Source organism: Sinohyriopsis cumingii, chromosome 6, assembly GCF_028554795.1.
Source record: "Sinohyriopsis cumingii isolate HCF-2022 chromosome 6, ASM2855479v2, whole genome shotgun sequence".
NCBI lineage: Eukaryota > Metazoa > Mollusca > Bivalvia > Unionida > Unionidae > Sinohyriopsis > Sinohyriopsis cumingii.
The window spans coordinates 115,884,834-115,897,887 of NC_142966.1; the positions used below are offsets into that span (position 1 = coordinate 115,884,834).

At 32.9% G+C, this 13,054-nt stretch overlaps 1 pseudogene; it reads left to right on the plus strand.

Moving 5' to 3' along the window:
• The first annotated feature begins 3,064 nt into the window (after positions 1 to 3,064).
• Positions 3,065 to 7,448, plus strand: LOC149797788 (uncharacterized; annotated as a pseudogene).
• Positions 7,449 to 13,054: the final 5,606 nt, after the last annotated feature.

Genomic DNA, 13,054 nt, shown 5'->3' on the forward strand with positions numbered 1-13,054 from the left:
ACACAGCCTTCGTTTGTCAGCAACGACGTTAAAACTTCCCTGACTGAGCCAAAAGCAAAAGATAATTTAATTTCAAATTAATACAAATTTTCAACAAAGGATAACAATATTGGCCATTCAGTATATACAAAATTTATTTACACTTTTGTTGTGGGAATCAGGCATCACTATACATGCCCGATGTCACATGATTTTAGCACAAATTAAAATTGTTATGTTAGTAAAGAAACCGAAATCTTGCTGTCCTTTGCTAATATACAGTACGTATACTACACACAATCATTAGAAAAGATTTTCGACAACTGTTTGTATATCTGTGTATTAGGAGGAAGATTTGTTTCTGGTAAAAATTACTAAACTGCTGGAAGAACACGAATAAAATCCCAATTTATAAATCTATGGAAAACAAAATATTGGTGTAACAGCGCAAAACAAACTCAGACCAATAATTTAACCACATTAGTTCATTCTTAAACTACTTAATACGAGAAATAAATTAGATATGCCATAGCTGCAACAGAGAGAACACAAATTAGCAAAGCCATAGAGATTGTACAACCAGACTAAGAGCTGAAACAAAGAAACAAACAAGGAAGTAAATGAATAATTGTTTAATGATTTATTTGAGGTATAAAAATACATCCGCAATTACATGACAAGGCAGTTTACTATTTCTCAACTGATTTGATCAAACTTGGAATATATGGAATATATACTTATACCGTCGAAATATGGTAGATAGTAAGCAGGCCCCAAACATTTTAATGAGATGACCTGTCATCTGATTTGCTGAACTTATTACGGATCTTGAAGACATATTTTTCTGATTCTGAATAATAATAAAATAATTATTATTATTATTATTATTATTTAACAAGTCTTTTTCAAAGGCAAATACAAAACTTTGACAAGACATACAAATAAAACAAAAACGTTTATGTTTGCAAAATAGCCATGTAAAGTTTTGAACACATAACCGATTTTCTGTTTTATTTGTTTGTTGTCAGTTTATTGCTTTTATCTGAATAAATCCTGACACATGTGATCCCTTGCTGGATCCAGTGCACTTGAAGGACTCACGGTACTAATTTAACTCCAATAGTAAACATATGGAAACACTATCATATTCAAAATTCAATAATTTAAAATGTCTGGGTGCAGATGATAAGACATATATCTCTCCATGCATAACTAACCTTGGTGCAAGCTTCTTTGTGTAGAACACCATATGAGCCGCTGCATTTTTTTAATCTACATGTGCATGAAACACATGTTATTGATTCTGCACCAAATGAATCTGGTGCTACTCTCATTATTGAGTACTCCTAAGTCAAGTCTATAAAAATACTAAAATTGCATCAACAGAATTTTGTCCATATTTTTAACAAAATTACAGATAGGATAAGCTCTCAAAAGATATTTTTACTAAAATTTTACTTTTCATTATTAACCAATTATGGACCACCAAATCTGTATATACTCTATTATTTGTTCACCCATTTCAAGACTGATTCACAGTTCTTTCATATAATTACATGTGTCCTATAACCAGATCTAATTTGTTTTAGAAAGACATGTATTTTACTCATTGATATTTGAGCATACTTGTAAGAAAGAACTGGCCATGCTTGTGCAAAGATAATAGTGTAATGGCAGTTTACGTGAAACAACTGTATATAGCTAAATTGCATCCGCATTACATGCTGCTGTGTTGTATTGTCCTTATTAGTGGTTTACTCTTCTAATAAATAACTCTTTTCTGCCTGTGTATCTCCATGTTATCTTTATATGGCATACATGCTACACAAAAGAAACACAAACATGCTGACATCAGCAAGTATGACATCACAGGGTATCAGATTAAATGATGCACTGTATTTTCATCTCTCACTGGCTATAGTAGACAAGTTTTAAATGTTTTAAATTTCTAAATTGCATTTCTTTTCTTTCTGACTCTCACATAAATAATATACAGTGCCCCCCTGTTCCTATCATTCACACCAAACCAATAAGTGTGCCACATGACAGGTCAAAATGATAAGAGGCCATTGCCCTTTTGTGACTAAAACAAATACACACACCCATGAAGCATCAAGAGATGCTGACATTCCAACATTATTTAAACTATCACCACATGTGGATCATCACCCCCAAATCTTACTAAAAAGGTATAAAGCCAAAGAAAAGTTCCATAAGTTTTATTATACTGAAGAATTAAATAACTGAGTGCTACTTTTTAGTATAAAACTATGGCAAAGGGTAAGGAAGCAAATAGGCACAGTCATTTCTTCAAGTCTGGCAATGTTCCTCACAACAAGAGGGGAAAATGTGCATCAACCCAAAAGACAAAGCCACTTGAGGTCTGTCACATAAGGACAACAAGAGACATTTGAAAAAGCTACCCAAAGTGCCTATAATGCTGACATTGATGTTGGAGACAGAAAGTCCATGTACAAACTGCTGCTGTCCAAGCCAAGATGTAAGCTGGAGGTGGAGAAATATGTGGAAAACTTTGAGATGCAAGGTTAAGTCTATGTTTCTATGCAATATTCAAACACTGATATAATTTATCACTGCATAAACTACTTGGTAAATTTAAATAATATAACTGAATTGCATATTAAAGTTGCCTAATACATAAATCTATACCTACATTTACCCAAACTCATTACAAGTTAAGAAAAAGCCTCAGAAACATTATTGTGGCTACTTTTCATTACAAGCGGTGTTTAATTCTTTACTTTTCAATATAAAGCTGAATAAAATGCATAAATTATTGAAAAAAGAGAAACAAAAAATGAAACCTTGCAATCACTCAATTACCATCAAAGGGGAGGTAATATACCTTGATTTGGCACACCAAGTAGCAATCTCTAATTTACAGCTAAAGGATTATATATTATCACTTGATAGTAAGTGCAAAGCAATGTTGCCTTTATAAATAGATTAAGTTTCAAATCTGAAGCTATATTTCTGATATGAAGCTTATTTTCATCTATTCACATCAACAGATCTGGTGAACAAAACGCATATCACTTAGTGCACACAGAAAAAAAAGGCCGAGATGTGGAATACTGTGTTCCGAGAACACCAGTTCCAACACCCTGACTGTCAAGGTTTTCTATCATGGGACTTGGAACATGAAGAGAAAAGCACCAGTTCCAACGCCCTGACTGTCAATGTTTTCTGATCATAGGACTTGGAACATGAAGAGAAAAGAGGTCTGGTATGGCAGGAGAAAGCAATATGTTCGACATGCAGTTATACAACAAGAATGTTTACACTGTATGAAGAAATGCCGAGGAGAGGTTGTGGAAGAAAAACTGCCTGTGTAAATAATGCAATACATATTGAACTTTCACAGACTTCTATTGGGAATGAAGGGTTGAAAACTATTCTTTTTAGTGACAATGTCCCTCCCTGCTCCCTCAACAAAATGGATACAGAAACATTCCACCTGTACGAAAACTTCCGCCATGACTTTAACCAGATTACAGGTGGAATTTTAAAGCAGATTTCACTTAAAGCATAGATTCCACTTATTATAAATTTTAGGTGGGTTCAGGGCGGATTCAGGGTGGAATACAGCCCAAAATATGCAAATTAGTCCGTCTATTACTAGGCGGAATTTGTTTATTCCACCTACTAGACAGAATTAGTTTATTCCGCCAACTAGGTGGAATTTGTTTATTCCGTCTACTAGGCGGAATCTGTTTATTCCGCTTATTTAGCCTAGATTCCCCTTATTATCACTTTTAAGCAGATTCAGGGTGGAATATAGCTTGAAATTACTGTTACTAGACGGAATCTTTATTTCTGCCTAATTACATGGAAATACCTGCAGAAACCCCATCCAATAATGAAAATGTCAAGGCAGTTTTCAGACGGGTTTTTTAAAGCATTTTCTGCCTAAACCATAAAAAATATACTTCAGATTTGTATTATGTATTAAATTGCCTAATGAGTTTTAGATATTATTGGGAATCAATGATAAATATTCGTAGTAATATTTAAAATGGATCATAAATTTTATTTTGACAGATCTCATCAAATAAGATCTAGGTTTTTCTTGTCCTAAGGGGCAATGCCATTTTCTTTCTTGCATACAAAATCTAATCCAACATGGCATCACTTAGTATTTTCATTTCACTTTAAAGTTTGGTGAGATTTCACACATATTTTTACCAAAACTTTCAATGAAATTATGCTGAGGTCTCACTCAAATTTCTTTGAAATATTTGTGAGGTTTCACAAAAAAATTGACTAAAACTGTTGTAAGATTTCACTACAATTTTGATCATTATATAGTATTTTACTGAAGTTTTTTTTTTAGTGTTTCAGACATTTCAGCAGGTTTCAAAGAAATAATGAATATGAATTAAACAGGACTTTATTAACCAAGGTGATATTTAAGTGTGCATGAAAACAATTATACTGATGTTGTAATTATATGACATCCAAAGCAAGAGAAATGGGAGTTAATACTAATAAAAATTATAATAATAATAATGACCTTATTTAGAGAAGGTAATTCAATTAGTTACAGAACTAATCTACCTTGAGGCCTTCTATCTGTGATGTACAACATATACAGTATATACAACATGATATGAAGTATCTGAACTAAATAATTAAGTGGTTTTAAAAATCAAACTTCAAAGTATCAAGCCTGGAACATATGCATAGGCATCTGTGAACACATAAACATATATAAAACATAAAATATTAATCTGCATTGAAAAATTCAGCCGTGAAAATAATGCAAAATTACAGAAAGGCATCCATTTGAGACAATTTGATTAGAGAAGAAGAAAAGCTAGGAGCCTGCCTTATGTCACTTGCACTGTAGACTGGTTTTTTGATTGCACAAACTATGATGCTGTTGTGCTCTCTCGAATTAGTCCTTGTTCCATAAGCAGCCGTGACAAACGTTTATCATGATATAATTACTCTTATTTTACACTTAATTCCAACACACTAAGGATATTTTGATAATATACACAATAATGCCTCACGAGATTGAAATATTCTACTTTTCGGCCAAGAAAATTCCGCAAAGATATGTCTATCTTTGATGGACATGGATATCTGGCAACAATTCCCACCAGTGATCTTTACGTTGTCCCTCCTTAAATTCTGAAGTTAATCAGTCTGGAATTGTATATTACTTCGAAATCATCCTGATTCAATTCCTTGTCCTATTTAGCACGTTAGCCGCTACTGTAAAGCTCTTTATGGCACAAAACGCAAAATGCATGTCCTGGCGTTCAGTTTTCATACAGATTGACCAGTTAGGTTCCCATCAAATTTGCGTTCAGGGTATTCTCATTGCCGCACATTTTTCAAATGGTTATTCAAGATCTCGTCCCGCTCGAAAATTCAAATCGCCATGTTTAGCAAACATGCTCCTTCCCATTAGTTTCTGTTACGCGACGATTCATTGGGTAATTACAAAATTTTGACCAATCAGAAAGCTTTATACAACGATCCTCTGTTAAACAATAAACGGAACAAATACTTATTTGAAAGCTCGTTGTAGAATGGGACCGGATAGAGCATTATTTAAAAAAAAAAAAGTTTAGGAGACGATATTAAAAAATGGGTCCATATCGAGGAAATTCAGGTCAGGAGAAAAGCGAAATTATGTTTTAAAACGGAAAACATAATGTAAACTTGTTTGAGGGCAGTTTTGAAGTTAAACAAAAATACAACATCAACAAATTTGAAAAAGAAATTTAACAAGCAAAGCTGTGGAAAGAAGTTATAAATTGTGCCCAAAATAAACAATAAAATTACAGCTGTCAGAAACAGGAAATATAAATGCTGCTGAAAATCATTCAAATCGTACCAGAAACAATAAATTTTATTATATCTTATTGGTATTTTTATTGAACTGTCAGTGATATTACAGTTACAAAATATCACTATATTTTCAGTCATTTAACTTTACTGACACACAAAAGCCAAGTCCTAATTATGCCTTATTTAACTGATATGTAAATGACTAAGTTCTTCATTCCACCTAGATGTTGGTTAGAAAATAAACTAAGTCCTGATTCCTCCTTTCATATAATAGATGCCAGTGACAAAGTTCCTAATTCCACCTAGATGGTGGGTGGAAAATCAACCAAGTCCAAAATTATGCCTAAAGATGTATTTGTATCAGGAATTTGATAAATGTCCATCTTAGAGTTAGACGGACTCTAGATGGATTTATCTTTGACTTCTCAAATTTTCCATGTCCGCCTTTGTATTAACCAGATTTTTAACATTTTAGGCAGATTCCACCTGGAGTCTGCTTAAGTTCCAGGTGGAATCTGCCTAATTATTTCATATGGGCGAATACTGTTTGCCAAATATTGAATGTACCAACATGAGAGATATGGCAGAGCATAGAAAAGATGTTAAGGAGTTTAATTCTATGATAGGAAATGAGACAGATATAATTGATATTCAGTGTGACTCAGCATATAATAATGCAACGTATAGTGGAGTAGGTAGGACACCCTTTCAACCAGCTACCCAGAGCACACACGTTCTAGTTGAAGAGACTACTCCTGAGAAAAACGTCATTCATATAACTACAAAGAATAAACTATGCACATTAGGTAAAATGCATACATCTAATGATGAAGCCAAACTGTGTCACTGCTCAGCAAATATAAGTTTACAAACAAATATTGGAGATGAATACACATTTTGTAAGGAAGGGCTTATACATTTGAAGAAAACAGACAATCTAGAGGTACGAAACATGACAACTGATCCAGACACTTGTATTTACAGGGCTAGCCTGGACCTTAAGAGGGAAGAAATAACTGAAACTCATATGTAAATCATATTGATACACACCATCTGGCTCAAAATCATAGAAAGTATATTAAAGGTCAGAGCAAATTAACTGATTTGATGCCAGGAAGAACTAAAAAACAGAAAAAAAAGATGCGGAACAACTTTGCACTTGATCTGAGTAAGAGGTGCCAGGCTGAGTTTGAACAATCATTTAAAATATATGATACATGTACACCAAAATTCATTTGTAATATATCTTATGCAACAGATGCAATAGTTAAATGCTGTCAAGGTGATCATAGTCTTTGTCAGAAGCAGACTAATGTGTGCTACCTGGTACAAGCTGAATAGATAGAATCACATTCTTGCCTAGTGATTTCAAACTGAAAATATCCAGTGAGAGAGAGGAATGTACATTACACATGTGTGCTGAGTACCGGCTAGGTAAATGTACAGTGTTTTAAAAAAATTAAACAAGAACACTCAGAAAGTGGAATCAGTGAATCGAAGGATAAAATGCAGCTTACCAAAGAATATAACCTTTAAGAGACACTTCCAATGGCAGGGTTCATAGTCCTGCTCATAACTGCAACCATGGACCTGGATAATCTCTGGTTAAGCTGTGTCAATCTATCGGATGTCCGATTTCAGCTTGAGTTCTGTGGAACATCTGAAAAGCAAGCAAGATATATATATATATATATATATATATATATATATATATATATATATAAGAGATAAAAGGTATAAAGCAAGTACAGTATTTAAGAGAGAACAAACCTGAGAAAAGAACATTTCTTTACAAACTATTTGAGAAACACATCAAGAAGAAAAGAATTATAACAAAGGCAAATTAATGTGTATTATGGCTATACAAAAAAGCAAAATATGAATATTCTTACCATAAACAACCTCCATTTTATTACATTCCTATGGGTTGAGGCAATGCAGCATGCGCAGTTTGTGCACAGTCCTTGATTTGTACACTGCTCTCTGCTTTGATTTATTGAATGTGTCTCTAAAGTTAAATGATCAGTATTGATACATAAGCAGTTGTGACATAAGTGGCTTAAAATCTCTCCCCCACCCCTTTTGGGGTATTGTTGCATATGTTAAATGGTATTTAACCATATAGGCCAATCTGTGGACACCAACATATGAAATTGTGCCTTCGGGCCATACTATTCTCTTTTTCCCACAGCCTGAGCTATCTATTGCCCCTGTCCAATGTATACTACCCATCCCATCTGTGTTTTGTATACCAAAATCACATGCAAACCACGTAAAAAAAGACTTCATTATGATTGTTATATATAAAAACCACAAAAATGATACCCTCAGGATGCATGTGGTAGCCTCAGAAAAAACAGGCTCTATTATGGTATACGTCGCATATAGGACTCACGGTACTAATTCAACTCAATAGTAAACATATGGAAACACTATCATATTTAAAATTAAATAACTTAAAATGCATGGGTGCTGATGATGAGATCTATAATTCTCCATGCATATCTAACCTTGATGCAAGCTTCTGTGTGGAGAACACCATATGAACTGCGGCATTTTGTTATCTACATGTGCATGAAAGAGATGTTATTGATTCTGCACCAAATCAATCCAGTGCTATTTTCATTACTGATTACTCCTAAGTCAAGTCTGTAAAAATACTAAAATTGCATCATTAGAATTTTGTCTATATAATTTTTAAATTACAGATTATTTGTATTATTTGTTCACCATTTCATGACTGGTTCACAATTATTTTGTATAATTAGTACCGTGTGTCCTGAAAGGATTGTTGTTTGCCTTATGATTTGCATTCTTTATATATATCTGATTTAATTGTTTGTAAGTTTTAAGAAAATGTTTATTTTTTATTTTTTAATTTCATTATATGTCAAAATAATGTAGTTCTATTTACTAGGAACTCGATACTTTTCCATAAAATAGGTTGACCGTGACTGTTGATTTTAGTAAACACATAAAGCTAACCTGGTTCCCGACCTTAATACAAAATTAGTAACATCCACATGAACAAGTCATTTTTATTTTAGTTTTGTTGTGGCAATAATAAGGTTGAGATTGAGGCTGTATTGAATAGGTGACTCTAGGCTTGTAAATAGTTTAGTGAAGTAAACAACCTTTTTGTCAGAGTAAAATGACTGGTTTTATCAAGGTCATTCTGGGACTACGTGATTTTTTATATGTAAACATGATCACATGATCCTCTATTTCACAATTAGGTATTTTCAAAATTGCGCATTACTTAGTTTTAATAATGATGCTTAGAGATAGACCTCACAGTCTGGGCTTAAAAACGATTGATGTCAACTCGTTTTCTTCTGGTGTAGCCAGTTTTCGAGTTATGTTAATTTGTCTTCAGATAATTTGGATTCTAAAAGATTAATTAATTTTTCTGGAAATATTTTTTGAGTGCTCATACAAAATTTTTGACAAATTAAATTTCTTAAAGTTTTTTATTTGGATTTCCAAAATCGGATTACTTCTTGTGTTTCTACAAGGAACTGTAGACCACCACATCACAATACAGGATACAACATAGGTCATAGCCTTCCATCTTGAATCTTCATCGGGACTCATACTTGAATCCATTAGAACATTTTATTATTAGGACTTCTAAAATTTTATTCATGGATTATTCTTGGAATATTTTTGATTTGATTCTTAAAACCGTAAGTTCTTAACTTTTCATTTAAACAGTATTTTTCCAAGGAAATAAATAATTTGTTAAATTGTTGTTTTCACTATTTTTGTGTTACTGTTTATTCAAGCCCAAACATGTAATAATATATATATATATATATATATATATATATATATATATATATATATATATATATATATATATATATATATATATATATACAAACAAAAACAGTAACATTAACAACAAAACCATGCTCAAAATAATAAAATAATAACAGTACGGGAACATTGTTATGTCTTAGGTCGGCTCTTGAGAAAGTCTTTATGTAGTGGCTAGAATGACTCGAGTTTTATCAGTTCTCCTGCAGCTTGTTATATTTCATCTATGATTGCATATTAGAAATGCACCTCTGTATGCCTTCGTTGAATAAGCAATTGGTAACAAATTCTGTGCGACATTTGTTTCTTTGATCCATTTGAAAAGTTCAGACAACTTAACTGGCTGATCAAGTGTCAATCAAAAGCCATTGATGATGCCCCTACAGATGATCAAAAGACATATGCTGCAGCAGATACTTGCTTGTGTTTGACTCATCTGTGTAACTTGTGCCAAACAGTCACTCAGTATCCTGAGTAAATGTTGTTTCCATAGGTCACTCTTTTCTAATATGGTCTTCCTCTTCACAATGCGCATATAATTTCACTTCATGTGCTCTTCTTCTCTGCAAAAGTATATCTTATGCTAGTGCTTCCTATTATGTTGTATCCACCTCATCCAGTGTTATTCCTAGTTGATATTTCACAAATAGTTTCTCTGTCGGCTCTTAGCAATGTTGAAATCGATTTCAGGGTCAAATACTCAAAACATCATGGTCACATGACTGAAACATTTCTCTGCACAAGAACTTAAGTTCTGTATCATCTACAGTTACCAAACCCTGTGGCTGGCTTGCACTCGAGGTAAGAAAATTATATTTATTTTGTCATCAATAATCAAGGAAGAACATTTGTTTCTGCACAATAACACTAGCTCCCTGCCATCTACACTTACCAGTCTCTACGGAAAGCAGGCATTTGGTGTAAGGAAGACACCTGTAAAGTTTGAGGTCAATAGGTCAATAGTCAAGGTTGCTAAAACTGTAAAATAAAAAGTGATTTCATCAAACTGTCACTACTTCTACAGCATATATCTGTATCATAACTATAAATTGCTTACATTTGATGTAAGGAAGAAGTATATCGATTTGCGGGTCTAAGGTCAAAGGTCGATGCCAATGTGACTAAACGTAAAAACGTGGTTACAGCACAGAAACGTATTCATAGATGACTATTATACAATGAGAGTGCATATAATGTGCTATTCGTGGTAATGTTGTTAAACCTGCATCACAAGCAATTGGAGTATTTTATTAAGGCTGACATCACACAATTGCAAAGGTCAAACCAGACGAAACTGATTTAATCATGTAAGACATTGTTTCTTAAACTTATAACATTTGCGTACCCCTTTTGGAACATCTTCCAGTGCCATAGTGGAATTTTAGTGCTAATTTTAGTGATTTATTCATTGCCGCTTACCCCATGAAACCCTTTTAGGTACTACCGGTGGTGTGAGTATGACACTTTGGTACATACTGATGTAAGAATTTAGTTTAAATACAGGTAGGGGACAATGAGTATATAAGGAATATTGTGTAGTTTCATTCATTTAACTCGTGGAATCAAAACAAATTAAATATTAGACTATACTTTTGAATGGATCTTATTATAACTTCAAGGTAAAATTCAATTGAAAATTATTTTAATGATGTTTCAAAAAGCTACAGATAACAACAAGTCATTCACTGTAACAAGGTGATGGTTTAACGATCTCTCTACTCGTCAGAAGACTCACCTGCAATACTTCATCTTTATGATCAACAACAAAATTGTGACTAGAGTAATCCTCTATTGAACTTTAGTATCTTAACATTGTTTAGCTTTTTTGTTCTATTATATAGTAAACTTCCTATGAAACAAGAGCTGATAGTCTGCAAGAATCCGCATTAATTATTTCCTGGAAAAACTGTACAACTCATTTTCACATAACAAGATTGATATTTATCAAGCTGAAGTTTCATGACCACATAACTTCATTATAGATGAAATTTACTGAGTGATGTGATTTAATTCATTGCATGTTGATCTGACCTATAATATATGATTCATATCAACCGTTTCAAAACTATTGTTATAGCTACTCTCACTGGATGGATGGCCATATCAGCATATGATTTTCACAAAAAGACTTTTCTTGTTGGTCCTGGATAAAAAAAGAGCTGATCAGATATCCAATATGACCACCATTTTGTAAATTGTGTTATCACGTTTAATTTAACTCAGAAATTCATATTTCAGCAGACTACTTCTTATAGTGGCTAATTGACCATAAATGCATAGTATGATTACCATGGTGGCCATCATAAAAATGTTTTTGTACTGTCTCCTAAATGGACGGTCCTATCAACATTAGGTTTTCACGAAAAGATTTTGCTTGATATATAAATGATGATGATATTGCATAGAATATTATATTCTATGCAATGTCATCATCATTTATATATCAAGCACAATATTATATTCTATGCAATATCATCATCATTTATATATCAAGCACAATCTTTTCGTGAAAACACAATGTTGATAGGACCATCCATTTAGGAGACGGAACGAAAACATTTATTATGTATGTTTGGTCCTAAATGAAAATGATGCTGTTCTTCCATCTAATATAGCATTATATGGTAGCCATCTTATTTTATTGTCTATGGATCGTAAGAATCAAGAATATCAGAGATGGTTTCAGTTTAAAAGAAAAAACTGTCTTATCTTAGATTACTGGAAATTGATTTCATCTGGCAGAGCATCGGTTTCTTTGACAGACATTTGTAATGACTCTTCTTTTCATTCCTCTTTCAAAACATTTTTCCTATTAGTTTATCAATGTGCTTCCATGATTCATTGTACTCATTCATTCTTATTTGTATATCCTTCTAGTACATCAGAAGACAGGAGAAATTACACCAGCTTGGGTGTTATATGCTTACAAATGTATTCCTAAAATATCACCGGTTCAATAGTATTGCAGAGTTCTAAGTTTTCAGTATTTTTTCTGCACAGCACCACCTATCATATATAAATTACAAGACTGTAAACTACTAGTTCTATATCACCATTTGATTTCAGAACAAGATCTGGATTGCTGATGAGTACACTATTTAAAAAATACATCCATGAATATCATTGTATCCAAATAATGGCCATACCCCATGTTCTCAAATAGAATGTCTTCCTAAAATCGATATAACTGTGACAAATAAGTATTGTCGTCTGATAATAACCAATGATGTTATGTATGAGTTATATCACATGATTAGTGTATTTGTCAAGAACCAAGTGGTCAAATTTATTGTGGCAAATAACAGTAAAAGTGTGAAGTATGGGCAGTTGTTGCTCTCTGGTGGCATTCGCAATTGACAGGTGAAGACTTTAAATCTTTGTTGTACATGATTTATTTCTCTTCAGTTGAAAACCGGTAGTTGTTTAAACAGTC